We start from the raw sequence: 16404 nt of genomic DNA, 5'->3' as shown, positions 1-16404 counted from the left end.
TCTTCTTGTTCCGCTAGTTGTAATGAAACCCTATCTTCATAATCTTCTTCTACCTCTTCATCTCTAAAAGCAGAAAGCAGCATAAAAGATAAATTTAAAGTAAGCTAGGATACATCCAATGATTAAATGACATTGTATACCTCAGTGGTTTCTTTTCACACCTTACAGATCATCATCCATGAGGCTGGGCACCTTTACTGGATCTTATTTTGCTTTCCTGTAGTGGTAATCCTATTCTTCTTTCGAATGCCTGGAATCTTTGGACCTATCTCGACCACCATATGCATCATTATGACCATCATATAGATGTTTGCCCACCCAACCACTCTAAGTCTCCCTACCTCTATCTTTATCCCGAACACTTTCCCTCTCCCCCGACCACTCTCAGTCTCCGTACTTGTATCTTTACCGAAAACTTTCCCTCTCCCCCTGACCACTCTCAGTCTCCCTACCTCTATCTTTATCCCAAACACTTTCCCTCTCCCTTTCCCTCTCCCCCGCTCCCTCCCTATTCCTGTGCCTATCTCTCTCCCTGTTTGTGTCCCGATCCTTCTCCTTCTCCTTCTCCTTCTCTCTCTCCTTCTCCTCTAAAAATAATTATGAAAAACTCAGACTAAGAACAGGACTAAGATTTAAAACCCAAAATCCACAGCCAAATAAGAAGATTGAGCCCGACATACTAAAATTACATTTTCTGCCACCAAATACAATAATGATAAAAAAAAAAAACAAATAAATGAAAACTCAAACTTATCCACCTTCCATATTTTTCTGTAACCTTCTATCCCATGGAGGTTCATGCCTTGAAGAAACATGTATTTTGGCCTCAAAAGAAATTGATTCATTCTTATTTTTCCTGCTCAACACAACCTTCTGAAAACCAAACAATCACCTATCATGCTTTAAAATAGTATGCTAGAGCAAAAAAGTACGCCTTGTAAGGTCAACTTGTAAAATAATATTCTTAATTCTCTCTCTAAGATTCCAGTGATATTTATGATTAGTTCCAGAACAATAGTGTGCCCCCAAACACCCCCTCCCCCCTCCAAAAAAAAAAAAAAAGAACAATCTTGCCAATAAAGGAATGGAGAAAAATGTTACGCCAATCAACTGCTGAAAATAGTTATCTATATTTCATGTTAGTGTTCATTGAAGACAGAGAGAGGGAAAAGTGAACAATTCAGTCAAAACAAAGGGGGAAGTTTATCATCCACACCTCATTCAAACGAAAGAAGGTTGCACGGAGTTTGAATTTTGACATAGAATCTCTTCCAAGGATTTTTGATACTTCAACAAGGCAAAGAAGAAGTTGTCCTACTTTCGTATGCAAGGCTTCAGGTGCATGGGGCAACATTTGTTTTCAAGTAATTCCTTCTCAACCCTCATTTTTAACCACAGCAAAATACAGGAAAATTTGTGTTTAGGAAATGCAAACATGACCCTTCTTCAAATTATCCAAGGGAATACTTAGCAGAATTAAGTCTTTAAAAGGTAGTAATGTCATATTCCAGAAAATACCGAAAGTGGTTATTCTTTATACTCGATTCAATCACCTAATCAATGCCAATAGAAAAAACATACAGTGCACACAATATTCAACCTCCCTGAGGTTTAGGAAGAAAATAAAAGAACATAAATAATGGTATCTGCAAATAGAAATAATAGTTAGCAGTTAGACAATGAGGACAACCTATACATAAAAGCTTACCAATACATACGGTACAAATGCAGGGGAAGTGGTCAATAATTGATTAGCTTCCACCAGGGAACGATCCTCCACCAAAAATATGATTATAGCCTCCCCATCCACTATATTCTTAATGATGGTCATAAACCTATACGGTACAATATGTACTCCAAAGAAATCAATTCTATGACAGAGATTTGTGTCTGTCATTTCTACAAAAACAATTGGGTGACTAGCATTACAGATTCTATGGGGTCAAATATTTTGTTCTTTGAAAGAATTGTTAATTGATTGAATGGTGAATCTCATCTCTACATGTGCTTGGGCACAGCTGGTAGAGCTTCTGCATGTGTCTACCTAGGAGTTTTTACACTTCATACATGGCACATATTGGTAAAAGAGTTGATAAAGCAACAAAGAGTTCCTAAAATCAAAGACGAGTACCACCTTATACTCCTCACAGTTGATATAATAAAGGCCTTCATAATCAGCCTAGTAAATGTTACCATTTGCAAGAACTCAAGTAAAATTTCTGATCATTTTTTCTTTAAGGTAGTAGACATGGCTTTTCCATAGGTCCAACAGACTATGTCAGGTCAAAGAGGTTTTCTTATAGGGCAGCTGAACTACATACATTGAATATAATTTTGATCTACAAAATCACCGTACTATGATGCCCAGCCTTTTTTTATTTAAATAAGTTGCAATACCAACCAATATTTTAGAAGTTCAGCATAAGTATGCAATTCTCATTAAAATTAGCATAGTATGTTCATTTGCAATCAAATTTAGGTTTCATCAAGATTAATTTGCTCGATGTGAGAGTGTCGGATTGTTTAATGGTTCAGATGTTTATTTGGAATCAGATTTAAGTTTCATCCACTTTAATTTGTTGTTCATGTTAAAGTGTTGGGATGCCCAAGTCGAAACTATTGTATTTGAATCCTAAATCCAGAGTTGCACTCAATTTTTTAACATGATAAACTCCCAAACTAGGCAACTCCCTAAGAGCTCTTTACCTATTTTCTTTCTCTAGTCACTTAAAAATAACTATTGCTTTATTGAAGGATTTTGTGCTCTATCAATATCTTCATGAAGATGTGATCATATTCAACCAACTATAGACAAAGTCGTAGAAGTCTCTAAATATGGTTCACCAGTGAAACCTTCTTCAATCTCACAAAGTCACAATAAATAACAAATTTATAAGAAAAATAGAGGATAACATATAAAAGAAATATTTTGTCAATCGCTGAATTACAATATATCACTATGGAAAGCATCCATGAATGCCAAAACTCATTTCTCTAACTGCAATCACAGGCCTTCACTAAAAACCCATAACATACTGCTCAAGTGGTGCATGTACAAATTCCATGAAAAAGGAGAGAACATGGGATTATCAGTAGGTCCAAAGTGGCCTAAGTTAAACATGCTACCTCTGGCAGGACAAACCATACACTTAATTTGGTTATTCAAATCAGCTTTCTATTATACACAACTTTCCAGAAACCTAGTTCAGCTTTTTATTATCTACAGTAAATGTTCAGCAAACAAAGAATAAAACCAATACTTTGAATGTGAGACTGCAAGAACTTAAGGCACTTAGAGGAGAGAAGAAATAGAACGACATCAACAGTTTTACGAACTCCAGCAGGTATCTCTCTGAAAATATCATCACAAAACATACATGCTGATATCTCTCTACACAAATTGGTGAAATTGTAACAATGAAGTAGTGGAAATTAACATCTTAAAGTAATCACAGTTATTATATCCAGGCTCAAAAAATTAAAAAATAAACCCCCAAGGTCACATAAGGAATCAAAAGAACCATGGTAGACAAGCTTGGGGTTGATTCATGCAAATCATGCTTACCCATGTATGCAAGAAATTTATAAAATATCTAATTGTTAATTGATCATCTACAAACCTTTGGAGTCCCATCCCCTAAACCCCCAGCACCAGAAGTGCTCTCATGTGCCAAAGTTCCATTACGTGTACAGAAAATCTAGGCTCGGGGACATCAGCCTCTGGACTATCATTCCTACCCTCAGAAGCGACAAATGTAGAATTAACCACTTTTGGAGGAAGTTTCTGTTCTACTACCTTGTCGACATTGAGAGAACCATTCTCTTTGATCCAAAGCATTTATGGTTTAGTATGAACAATGAAAAAGGCCAGAAAGAAAGCAGTCATAAACTAAAAATAGAACTCCGAAACATCAAAATATAGAAAACATAATTAGCTTTGAAGTGGATGACACCTTTAGTTGAGGCTTGACCATCAGGTACAACTTGCTTTCATGACTGCTATTGCTGTTGTTTATATTTTTCTAGTATGGCTGGCTTTCTTTTCCTGCTCTCCTCCTTAAGTCTGTCAACATCCTCCTCTTCTTGTTCCACTAGTTGTAATGAAACCTATTTTCATAATCGTCTTCTACCTCTTCACCTCTAAAAGCAGAGAACAGCATATAAGAAAATTTTGAAGTAAGCTAGGATACATCCAATGTTTAAAGGACATTGTACCCCTCAGTGGTTTCTTTTCATGCCTTTCCAGATCATCATCCATGATGCTGGCCACCTTTACTGGATCTTTTTTTCCTTTCTTGTGGTGGTAATCCAGTTCATCTTTCAAATGCCTGGAATCTTTCAACCTATCTCGACCACTATATGCATCATTATGATAATCATATAGATGTCTGCCCACCCAACCACTCTCAGTCTCCCTACCTCTATCTTTATCCCGAACTCTTTCCCTCTCCCCTATCCCCCTCCCTATTCCTGTACCTATCTCTCTCCCTGTCCCAGAACTTCTCCCTGTCCTTGTCTTAATCCTTCTGCTTCTCTCTCTCCCTCTCTTCTAAAAATAATTAGGGAAAATATCATCCCCCTCCCCTCTAAGTATCCATAATATCAACCCAATACCTAAATTTTCAATAATGATAATGCCCTCCCCTACTTTCTCAAGTTTCTATCAACTGTACCCTAAGTGGCTAACGGTGTTGAAATAGCCATTTTGTTAATAGAATAGGATTAGAGAATGAATGCTTGGATGATTTAGTCATCCCAAGCACATCTTTATTTATAATCATAATGAAGAATGAAACAATTGTACATTAGCAATGTGGGACTAAACCACATGTACGAATACCGCCACGGTATTCTGGCCATATAGCTAACACTCCCCCTCAAGTTGGAGCATATATATCATGCATGCCCAACTTGACTAAGATAGGATGAAACAGCTTGCTACTCAGCCCCTTAGTGAACACATCAGCCAGTTGATCAGTGGACTTCACAAAGGGAACACAAATGAGGCCGACTTCATGCTTCTCCTTGATGAAATGAAGGTCAACCTCCACGTGTTTAGTACGATCATGCTGGACAGGGTTATGAGCAATGCTAATGGCGGCTTTATTGTCACAATAAAACATCATAGGAAGATGGACAACAACACCAATATCCTGCAATAATCCTCTAAGCCACAGAAGTTCATAAATTCCTTGTGCCATTGCGTGAAACTCGGCTTCAGCACTAGACCTTGCCACAACATTCTGCTTTTTGCTACGCCATGTGATAAGGTTCCCACCCACAAAGGAATAATAGCCAAAGATAGATTTCCTGTCAGGAGAACCATCCCAATCGGCATCAGTATAGGCTTCAATCTTTAAGTGACCATTGGGAGATAGAAGGATTCCCTTTCTCGGAGCAGACTTCAAATACCTCAAAATACGATGGACTACATCCATATGAGAGGAATAGGGATCATGCATGAATTGACTCACCAAACTTACAGCAACTGCAATGTCAGGGCATGTGTGAGAAAGGTAGATTAGTTTTCCCACTAACCATGGATAAGCACCCTTGTCAACAGCCTCACCCTCTTTCTCCCTAAGTTTTGTAGTAGCTTCCATAGGAGTATCTGAAGGATGACAGCCAAGTAGCCCTGTCTCAGTCAATAGATCAAGGATATATTTTCTTTGAGAAAGAAAGATGCCCTTTGAAGATCGAGCAACTTTTATCCCTAGAAAATATTTTAGGAGACCAAGATCTTTGACCTCAAACTCACGGCCAAGAAGAATTTTCAAATCCCTGATTGCAGCATCATCATTACCCGTGACCACAATATCATTCACATAGACTATGAGAAGAGTAACCTTGTTACCAAGCTGTCTGATAAACAAAGTGTGATCAACATTGCTCTGCTTGTAACCTGCTGAAATCATAGCCTTATGAAATCTGTCAAACCAGGCCCCAGGTAACTGCTTCAAACCATAAAGGGCACGCTTTAATTTACAAACCCTGCCCTTAGTCCTGTCATCAGAAAAACCTGGTGGAATGTCCATATATACCTCCTCCTCAAGCTCTCCATGGAGGAAGGCATTTTTGACATCTAACTGCTGAAGATCCCACCCAAGATTCGCAGCATAAGATAATAACACCCTGACGGTGTTGAGCTTTGCCACTAGTGCAAAGGTCTCCTGATAGTCAACTCCATAAGTCTGAGTGAACCCCTTTGCAACCAGACGTGCCTTATACCTATCCACCGAGCCATCAGCTTTTTGTTTAACCATGAAGACCCATCTACATCCCACTCATTTTTTCCCTAGAGGAAGAGCCATAAGATCCCATGTATTATTTTTGGGTAGTGCTCTCATTTCTTCCAACATTGCTGCCTTGCACTTTCCATCTATAGATGCTTTTTGCCAATTTCTAGGAATCGAGATAGAGGAAAGAGAAGATACAAATGCACGAAAAGAAGGAGAAAGAGAGTTATAAGAAACAAAATGAGATATGGGATGTAAAGTGTAAGTCCTAGTACCTTTGCGAAGTGCAATAGGTAGGTCGAAAGGAGATGGATTACCAGGAGATGTAGGATCTGTGTCTGGAGCCGGCAATTGGATGGGTACTGGTGCTACAGTGGGATGCAATTGCCCTCTGGTGGATCTGCCCCTTGTATAGGTGATCATGTTGGAGTTATCAATTCTCTTCTAAAATTCACCAATAGTTCTCTGGACTGGAGTCAACTCCCCCTAAATAGGAATATTAACAACACTATTTTCTATGGTCTCCCCCTGTAAAGGATTCCCATTAGGTGAGGGAGGAACAGCCAGAGGTTGTTGGGCAGTCTCCAAAGTAGGATGGGCAGCATCCAAAGTTGGATGGGAAGCATCCAAAAAGGGCTAGGCAGCAGTCATGGGTGGTAAAGGGGGCTGGACAGCAGCCGAGGGTGGTAAAGATGGTTGGGCAACAGCCAGAGGTACCTCAGGTAAAGGAATTTTGAAAGCCACATCTTCACCAGCACTCTCCCCCTTAAGAGGTGGCGAAGAATAATAAGAAATGGACTCATGGAAAATAACATTCATACTAACCACCGTATGGCGGGAAGGGGAATGGTAGCATTTATAGCCTTTCTGGGTTGGAGAATAACCCAAGAAAATACAACGGAGCCCCCAAGGTTCAAGTTTACCTAGAGATTTAGTATCTCTAGCATAACACACACAACCAAACACCTTGGGAGGCACAATAAAGGAGGAATTACCAATCAAAATATCAGAGGGGCTACGGGAGTTAAGTACCCTAGAGGGCAGCTTATTGATGAGATAAGCCGTCGTAAGAACTGCATGCCCCCAATATTGAGACGGGATATTTTTTGCAAACATCAAAGCTCCAGCCATTTCTAACAAGTAGCGGTTTTTCCTTTCTGCCACACCATTCTGGGCAGGGGTATCAACATAACTAGTTTGACGAATGATTCCAAGGTCAGCCAAATATTTTTGAAATTATGATTCTTTGTACTCTATCCCATTATCACTTCTCAATATTTTGAGAGTAGCCTGGAACTGAGTTTGGACCATTTTATGAAAGTGCTGAAAACATGAAAAAAAACCTGATTTTTTATGTGCAAAAGATACACACATGTGTTCCTAGAATGACAATCAGTGAAAGAGATAAACCACCGATGACCAGAAATAGAGGGTTTACGATTAGGGCCCCAAATATCAGAGTGCACTAATTGAAAGCAAAAAGAACTCCTTTTATTTAAAATAGGATTATTTAAACGTGTCTGTTTGGCCAGAACACACGCCTCACAAAAAAAGTCATCCTTAGTACGAAGGGTGACCAAACTAGGAAATAAATGTACTAAAATTCCTAAAGGGGGGGTTACCTAACCTAGAGTGCCACTGGTAGAGTTCAAAAGAGACCATGGAGTTCTGGTGTAGTGGAGAAGGCAATGGTGGTGGAGAGAAGTGACCATCATCAAGCAGGTACAATCCACCGTGCACTTTACCCAATCCAATCATCCTCCCAGAGTCCAGATCCTGAAACACACAATGAGAAGGAAAGAAAGTAACTTTGTAGTTAAGATCACGAGTAATACTACTAATGGAAAGAAGGTTAGTAGTAAAATTAGGACTATGCAAAACAGAAGTTAATGGAAGAGAGAAAGTGCAGTTGATGATTCCTTTTCCATCTATAGAAGAAAGGGAACCATCAGCTAACTTGACCTTATCTTTCCCAGAAATGGGAGAATATCTATGAAACAAACTAGAGGAATCGGTCATATAATCTGTAGCCCCAGAATCTATGACCCAAGGATGTGAAGCTACAGAAGCACAATGACCCCCAAATGGAATACCTGACCGGGCAAAGGGGGAACCTGAAGTAGCAGAAGAATTGGCAGTAGCTGATGTAGTAGAGGTAACAGCAGCGAAAGACCTCAGCATACGAAGGAGTGCCTGTAGATCATCCTGGGATAGACCAGGGTCAGTAGCAGGGGCCGCAGTAATAGTCTCAGTCTGATGGGCCTTGGTCTTAGTCTTTGTCTTGGTCTTGGCAGCCCTTTTAGCCTCAAAGTTAGCTGGTTTCCCATGAAGTTTACAGCACTTCTCCTTGGTGTGGTAAGGTTTGTGACAGTACTCACAAACAACAGACCCAGTAGTAGAATCACCAAGAGAAGCAGTGCCACTAGGTGTAGGAATGGCAGGGGCAGCAGCCTGGAGTGTCGATTTATCAATAATAGGAGGATGCAACATGGCAGCCCTACAATTTTCTTCAGAGGAGACTAGGGCATAGGACTATTCAAGTGTGGGAAATGGCTTATGACCCAACACCTAAACCCGAATCTGATCATATTCGACATTCAAACCTGCCAAAAAATCATAGACTCTGATCTTGTCCATATGTTGTTTGTAAGAAGTAATATCAGCAGCTGTACTTGGGTGAAAGTCAGAAAAGTGGTCCAGTTGCTACCAAAGGCTGTGCAAAGTAGCATAGTACTTGGAGACTGTCAACTCCCCCTGAGTAGTGTGAAGGACCTTCTTCCTGAGTTCATAAACCGAGGCATCATTGCCAAGCTGTCTTTAAGTTTTCTTGCAAGCAGCCCAAATTTCTGAGGCTGTGTCAAGGAGAAGAAAAATGTGTTGTAGATCTATAGTCATAGAACCAATTAGGTAGGACATAAGAACTCCATGGTTGGCAAGCCACTTATCTTGAGCAACTCCAAGCTCAGTGGGCATAACAGTAGTGCCCCTAATATGACCCGTAAGGCCATGATCAGCAATGGCAAAGGATGCAGACCTAGACCAAAGCAAATAATTACTGCCATCCAACTTGATTGGATTTGGAGAAAAAGTGTGATAATTTGGCTTGCTGGTTCCATCACCAACAGAAGTAGTAGTCGAATCTACAGAGTCACCCATGAAGACAGTGGAGAAGCCCAAATCGCAAGAAGGGGGCTGTTGTGAAGAAAAACCTAAGAAATCCTCCAAGTTAAGGGCTGAGAAATGGAGGAGAGCCTGCTGGTAGTGGTAGAACAATGGTCTCCAAAAATCAGCAACAGTAGCCAAGTAAATCCCTTAGATCGATTTTTACAGGGTTTTGGCAAAAACCCTAAAATTGATGAGATCGATGTAGGGAAGAAGAAGAGCAAAATCTCAGCAGATGGGGCTGAAACTAGGATCGAGTGGTGCTCTAGTAATGCTGAATCACTCTGCCAAATATCAGCCGCAACAAGAACCTGCAAACTCTAGATCGATAATGCTCAGGGTTTTGAAAAAACCTTGATTTGGTGGAAGAATAATCGATCTAGGATGTCTTCAAACTTGGTGGAGATAGGAACTAATCCAGAATAGTAAATACTGCTGCAGTTCTTGAGTCTTCAATGATGTAGATTGCTTCCTTGGAAGGGAGTGAGAGCAGTCCACAAAAAATAAAATCTTCAAATATCGCAGACAGCAACTGGAGCTGAAATTGTCCCTATCGATCAAATAACTTGATCATAGAATGAGGTAATGGAGGGCAGCCACTGGATCTATTGATCACCTCATCAGTGCTGCCCTAATAGGGGTGAATGAAGAACAAGGGGAATGGAGAAGAAAAAAAACTTCCGAATGAGAGGGGAGGAGGCTGAAATCGAGAAAGGAAGAGAAGGGGGGTCCCTAATTCGAATTCTACTCTGATACCATGTTAACAGAATAGGATTAGAGAATGAATGCTTGGATGATTTAGTCATCCCAAGCACATCTTTATTTATAATCATAATGAAGAATGAAACAATTGTACATTAGCAATGTGGGACTAAACCACATGTACGAAATAAATAAAATAACAAAAGAAAGAGGACCAAAATACCCCCACGGTATTCTGGCCATATAGCTAACACATTAAAAGACAATTTTACCCTTCTTCTTCTTCTTCTTCTTTTGGCTTTCTAATTTTTTTTGTTTTCTCTTTTCTTCTACAATCAAAACCCACCGATTGAACCACCATAACCAAGCAGATCGACTATGTTGGTTTTTCTAGTAAAAACCTGAGTGCCTCTCCATCTCTCAACTCTCTCCTTTGACCCCACTGAAACCCCAAACCCACCTTCCCTTTCCCTTCTATTTCACTGTAACAGAGAAAACCCCTTAGTGAGAAGTTCTTCTTCTCTTCAACTCATAACCAGGCGACAATTTACAAGAGAAGCTTCTGCTAACACTTCTGGCCACTCTCTGCAAGATCGTCTCTTTACAGTGACATCGTCGAACCTCGAAAGTCAAATTTCAAGCTTCAAGAAAGGAGACAGAACATGAGGAAACTCGAAGTCAAATTAGGTCTCACCTCGCTTCGTAGTCCACCTTACTCATGTAGACAAACCCAAAATCACCTGATTGTGTCGCCGATTCAAACCCACTCGGTTCTGAAACTTTATTCTTTGTTCCCATTGTCTGAAAGTAAAATTTCAGACGCAAAGGGGCATTGGTAGTTAAAAGGTGAAAAAACCTACAAGGAGGTCTATGATTGAATTGCTTTTTGATCTTGGAGAATTAGCACAAAGGCTAATACAAGGGTTTGCCACATTGATGGCTGAGTGTAATGTAATATATCTGAACTGCCTTCACTTGGAAGAAAGAAACAAAAAAACAAATCAGATTGGTAGCCCTATAAAGTTTGAATTTTTTCGTGTTAGAAAATACCCAGATTGATTCAGTCTTTAACAACTGTGTGAGTGTATGAGATAACCGTTTGCCACTTCTAAGAGCGTTCATGGCTAGACCACGGTGCAGGAACTGCAAATGAGAAGGATCGGTGAGAGAGGGTGTAACGATATCTTGATTCGGTTCTGGCTTTACCCCAACCAATATTTGGAAAATGTTGTTGGATTGGTTAGAATCGAAAGTAATGAGTAATGGTTAAAGTACAAATCCTATTGAGGTCAACTCGAATGGTTGAATGAGAAGAAGAAACGCAGAGGGTGTTTTTTGGGGAAGAAGATGAAAAAAGGGTTTTGGGGATGAGGAGGGCAAAATTGGAAAATTTTATATTGAGGGTAATATGGGGTTTTAAAAAATTTGTAAATGTCACATCATCACTTAATGGCCTTTTTTAACGATCAGGGTACGGTTGATAGAATCTTGGGAAAGTAGGGGAGCGCATTATCATTATTCAAAATTTGGGGATTGGGTTGCTATTATGGATACTTAGAGCAGAGGGGGATGATATTTTCCCAAACAATTATGAAAAGCTCAGTCTAAGAACTGAACTAAGATTTAAAACCCAAAATCCAAATCCAAACATGAAGATTGAGCCCGACATACCAAAATTACATTTTCTTCCACCAAATACAATAATAATAAAAAATCAAAAAATCAAAACCTAAACTTATCCACCTTCCATATTTTCTATAACCTTCTATCCCATGGAGGTTTCATACTCTGAAGAAACATTTACTTTGGCCTCAAAAGAAATTGATTCATTCTTATTTTTCCTAATCCACACAACCTTCTTAAAACAAAACAATCACCTAGTATACTTTAAAATAGTATGCTAGAGAAAAAACATATGCCTTGTAAGGTCAGCTTGTAAAATGATATTTTTAATTCTCTCTCTAAGATTCCTGTGATATTTATGATTACTTCCAAAATAGTGGTGTGCCTCCAAATACCCCCTCTCCCTCCCCCCTCCCCCCTCCCCCAAAAAAAAAGAATAATATAGTCAATAAAGGAATGGGGAAAAATGTTAACCTAATCAACTGCGGAAAACCATTATCTATATTTCATGTTAGCGTTCGTTGAAGACACAGAAAGAGGGAAAAGTGAACAATTCATTCAAAACAAAGAGGGAAGTTTATCATCCTCACCTCAGTCAAACGAAAAAAAAGTTGCACGGAGTTTGGCTTTTGACATAGAATCTCTTCCAAGGATTTTTGATACTTTGATAAGGCAAAGAAGAAGTTGTCCTCCTTTCGTATGCAAGGCTTTAGGTGCATGGGGCAACAATTGTTTTTAAGTAATTCCTTCTCATCCTGCATTTTTAACTAGAGCAACATATAGGAAACTTTGTGTTTAAAAAATGTAAACATGATTCTTCATCAAATTATCCAAGGGAATATTTTGAAGAATTAAGTCTTTAAAAGGTAGTAATGTCATATTCCAGAAAATACCGAAAGTGGTTATTCTTTATACTCAATTCAATCACACAATCTATACCAATAGGAAAGACATACAGTGGACACAATATTCAACCTCCCTGAGGTCTAGGAATGAAATAAAAGAACATAAATAATAGTATATGCAAATAGAAATAATGGTTAACAGTTAGACAATGTGGACAGCCTATACATAAAAGCATATCAATACATATGGTACAAATGCAGGGGAAAGGGCCAATAATTGATTGGCTTCCACCAGGGAGCGATCCTCCACCGAAAATATGATTATAGCCTCTCCATCCATTATACTCTTAATGATGGCCATAAACCTATACGGCACAATATGTATTCAAAAGAAATCAATTCTGTGATAGACACATATCTACAAAAATAATTGTGTGATCAACATTACACATTCTATAGGGTCAAATTTTTTGTTCTTTGAAAGAATTGCTGGATGGTTGAATGGTGAATCTCATCTGTACATGTGCTTGGGCAGAGCTGGCAGAGCCTATGCATGTGTCTATCTAGGAGTTTTTACACTTCATACATAGCACATATTGGTAAAAGAGTTGATAAAGCAACAAAGATTTCTTAAAATCTAAGATGGGTACCACCTTATACTCCTCATAGTTGATACAATAAAGGCCTTCATAATCAGCCCGGTAAATGTTACCATTTGAAATAACTCAAATAAAATTCCTGATCATTTTTTCTTTAAGGCAGTACACAAGGTTTTTCCATAGGTCCAACAGACTACGTCAGGTCAAAGAGATTTTCTTATAGGGCAGCTGAACTAGATACACTGAGTTTACTTTGAATCAACAAACTCACCGTACTACAATACCCATCTTGTTTTTTTATTTAGATAACTTGCAATATCAAACAGCTTATTAGAAGTTCAGCATAAGTATGCAATTCCCTTTAAAATTAGCATAGTATGTTCATTTGCAATCAAATTTAAGTTTCATCAAGTTTAATTTTCTCGATGTGATAGGTGTCGGATTGTTTAATGGTTCAGATGTTAATTTGGAAACACACTTAAGTTTCATCCAATTTAATTTGTTATTCATATTAAAGTGTTGGGTTGTCTAAGGGTCAATTGTTGTATTTGACTCCTAAATCTAGAGTTGCACTCAATTTTTTAATATGATAAAGCTCCCCAACTAGGCAACTCCCTGAGAAGTCTGTACCTATTTTCCTTCGCTAGTTACTAAAAAATACTATTGCTTTATTGATGGACTTTTTGTTCAACCAACTATAGATAGAAGTCTCTAAATATGGTTCACCAGTGAAACCTTCTTCAATCTAACAAAGTCACAATAAATAACAAATTTATAAGAAAAATAGAGGATAACATATAAAAGAAATATTCTATCTATCGCTGAACTACAATATATCGCTATGGAAAGCATCCATGAATGCCAAAACACATTTTTCTAACCGCAATCGTAGGCCTTCACTAAAAACCCATAACATACTGCTCATGTGGTGCATGTTCAAATTACATGAAAAAGGGGAGAACATGGGATTATCAGCAGGTCCAAAGTGGCCCCAGTTAAACATGCTACCTCAGGCAGGACAAACCATATACTTAATTTGGTTATTCAAATCAGTTTTCTATTATACACAACTTTCCAGAAACCTAGTTCAGCTTTCTATTATCTACATTAAATATTCAGCAAACAAAGAATAAAACCAACACTTTGAATGTGGGACTGCTTGAGCTTAAGGCATTTAGAGGAGAGAAGAAATAGAACGACATCAACAATTTTATGAACTCCAGCAGGTCTCTCTCCGAAAATATTATCACAGAATATACATGCTGATATCTCCCTACACAAATTGGTGAAATTGTAACAATGAAGCAGTGGAAATTAACATCTTAAAGTAATCACAGTTATTATATCCAAGCTCAAAAAATTAAAAAATAAACCACCAAGGTCACGTAAGGAATCAAAAGAACCATGGTAGACAAGCTTGGGGTTGATTCATGCAAATCATGCTTACCCAAGTATGCAAGAAATTTAAAAAACATGTAATTGTTAATTGGTCATCTACAAACCTTTGGAGTCCCATCCCCTAAACCCCCAGTACCAGAAGTGCTCTCATGTGCCAAAGTTCCATTACGTGTACAGAAAATCTAGGCTCCGGGACATCAGCCTCTGGACTATCATTCCTCCCCTTAGAAACGACGGATGTAGAATTAACCGCTTTTGGAGGAAGTTTCTGTTCTACTGCCTTGTCGACATTGAGAGAACCATTCTCTTTGATCCAAAGCATTTATTGTTTAGTATGAACAATGAATAAAGGCCAGAAAGAAAGCAGTCATAAACTAAAAATAAAACTCCAAAACATCAAAATATAGAAAACACAATTCGCTTTGAAGTGGACGACACATTTAGTTGATGCTTGACCATCAGGTACAACCTGCTTTCGTGACTGCTGTTGTTGTTGTTTATATTTTCCTAGTATGGCTGGCTTTCTTTTCGTGCTCTCCTTAATTCTATCGACATCCTCCTCTTTTTGTTCCGTTAGTTGTAATGAAACGCTATCTTAATAATCTTCTTCTACCTCTTCATCTCTAAAAGTAGAGAGCAGCATAAAAGATAAATTTGAAGTAAGCTAGGATACATCCAATGATTACATGACATTGTATACCTCAATAGTTTCTTTTCATGCCTTTCCAAATCATTATTTATGATGCTGGGCACCTTTACAGGATCTTTTTTTCCTTCCCTGTAGTGGTAATCCGGTTCATCTTTCAAATGCTTGGAATCTTTCGACCTATCTCGACCACCATATGCATCATTATGATAATCATATAGATGTCTACCCACCCAACCACTCTCAGTCTCCCTACCTTTATCTTTATCCCGAATTCTTCCCCTCACCCCCATCCCCTTCCCTATTCCTATACCTATCTCTCTCCCTATCCCAGAACTTCTCCCTGTCCTTGTCTTGATACTTCTGCTTCTCTCTCTCCCTCTCTATTAAAAATAATTATGAAAAACTCAGTCTAAGAACTGAACTAAGATTTAAAACCCAAAATCCAAATCCAAATATGAAGATTGAGCCCGACATACCAAAATTACATTTTCTTCCACCAAATACATTAATAATAAAAAATAAATAAATGAAAACCTAAACTTATCCACCTTCCATATTTTCTATAACCTTCTATCCCATGGAGGTTTCATGCTCTGAAGAAACATTTATTTTTGGCCTCAAAAGAAATTGATTCATTCTTATTTTTCCTGCTCCACACAACCTTCTTAAAACAAAACAATCACCTAGTATGCTTTAAAATAGTATGCTAGAGTAAAAAAATATGGCTTGTAAGGTCTGCTTGTCAAATGATATTCTTAATTCTCTCTCTAAGATTCCTGTGATATTTATGATTACTTCCAAAACAGCGGTGTGCCTCCAAACACCCCCTCTCCGACTCCCCCCCCCCCAAAAAAAAAAAAGAATAATCTAGTCAATAAAGGAATGGGGAAAAATGTTAACCTAATCAACTGCGGAAAACCATTAGCTATATTTCATGATAGCGTTCGTTGAAGACACAAAGAGAGGGAAAAGTGAACAATTCAGTCAAAACAAAGAGGGAAGTTTATCATCCTCACCTCATTCAAACGAAAAGAAGGCTGCACGAAGTTTGGATTTTGACATAGAATCTCTTCCAAGGATTTTTGATACTTTGATAAGGCAAAGAAGAAGTTGTCCTCCTTTTGTATGCAAGGCTTTAGGTTCATGGGGCAACAGTTGTTTTCAAGTAATTCCTTCTCATCCTGCATTTT

General features: G+C 38.5%; 1 long non-coding RNA gene across 1 annotated transcript; it reads right to left on the bottom strand.

Annotated features, from left to right (window-relative positions):
• Window positions 1-8: 8 nt before the first annotated feature.
• Window positions 9-15352, bottom strand: LOC122661396. The gene is made up of 2 exons (XR_006332881.1): window positions 15266-15352; window positions 9-63 (listed from the first exon to the last, which is right to left on the bottom strand). It is a non-coding gene; the product is annotated as an uncharacterized LOC122661396 (long non-coding RNA).
• Window positions 15353-16404: the final 1052 nt, after the last annotated feature.

Source organism: Telopea speciosissima, chromosome 1 (assembly GCF_018873765.1).
Source record: "Telopea speciosissima isolate NSW1024214 ecotype Mountain lineage chromosome 1, Tspe_v1, whole genome shotgun sequence".
NCBI lineage: Eukaryota > Viridiplantae > Streptophyta > Magnoliopsida > Proteales > Proteaceae > Telopea > Telopea speciosissima.
Note: the sequence above shows the minus strand (reverse complement) of the source record. Positions and strands in the feature narration are given on the sequence as shown.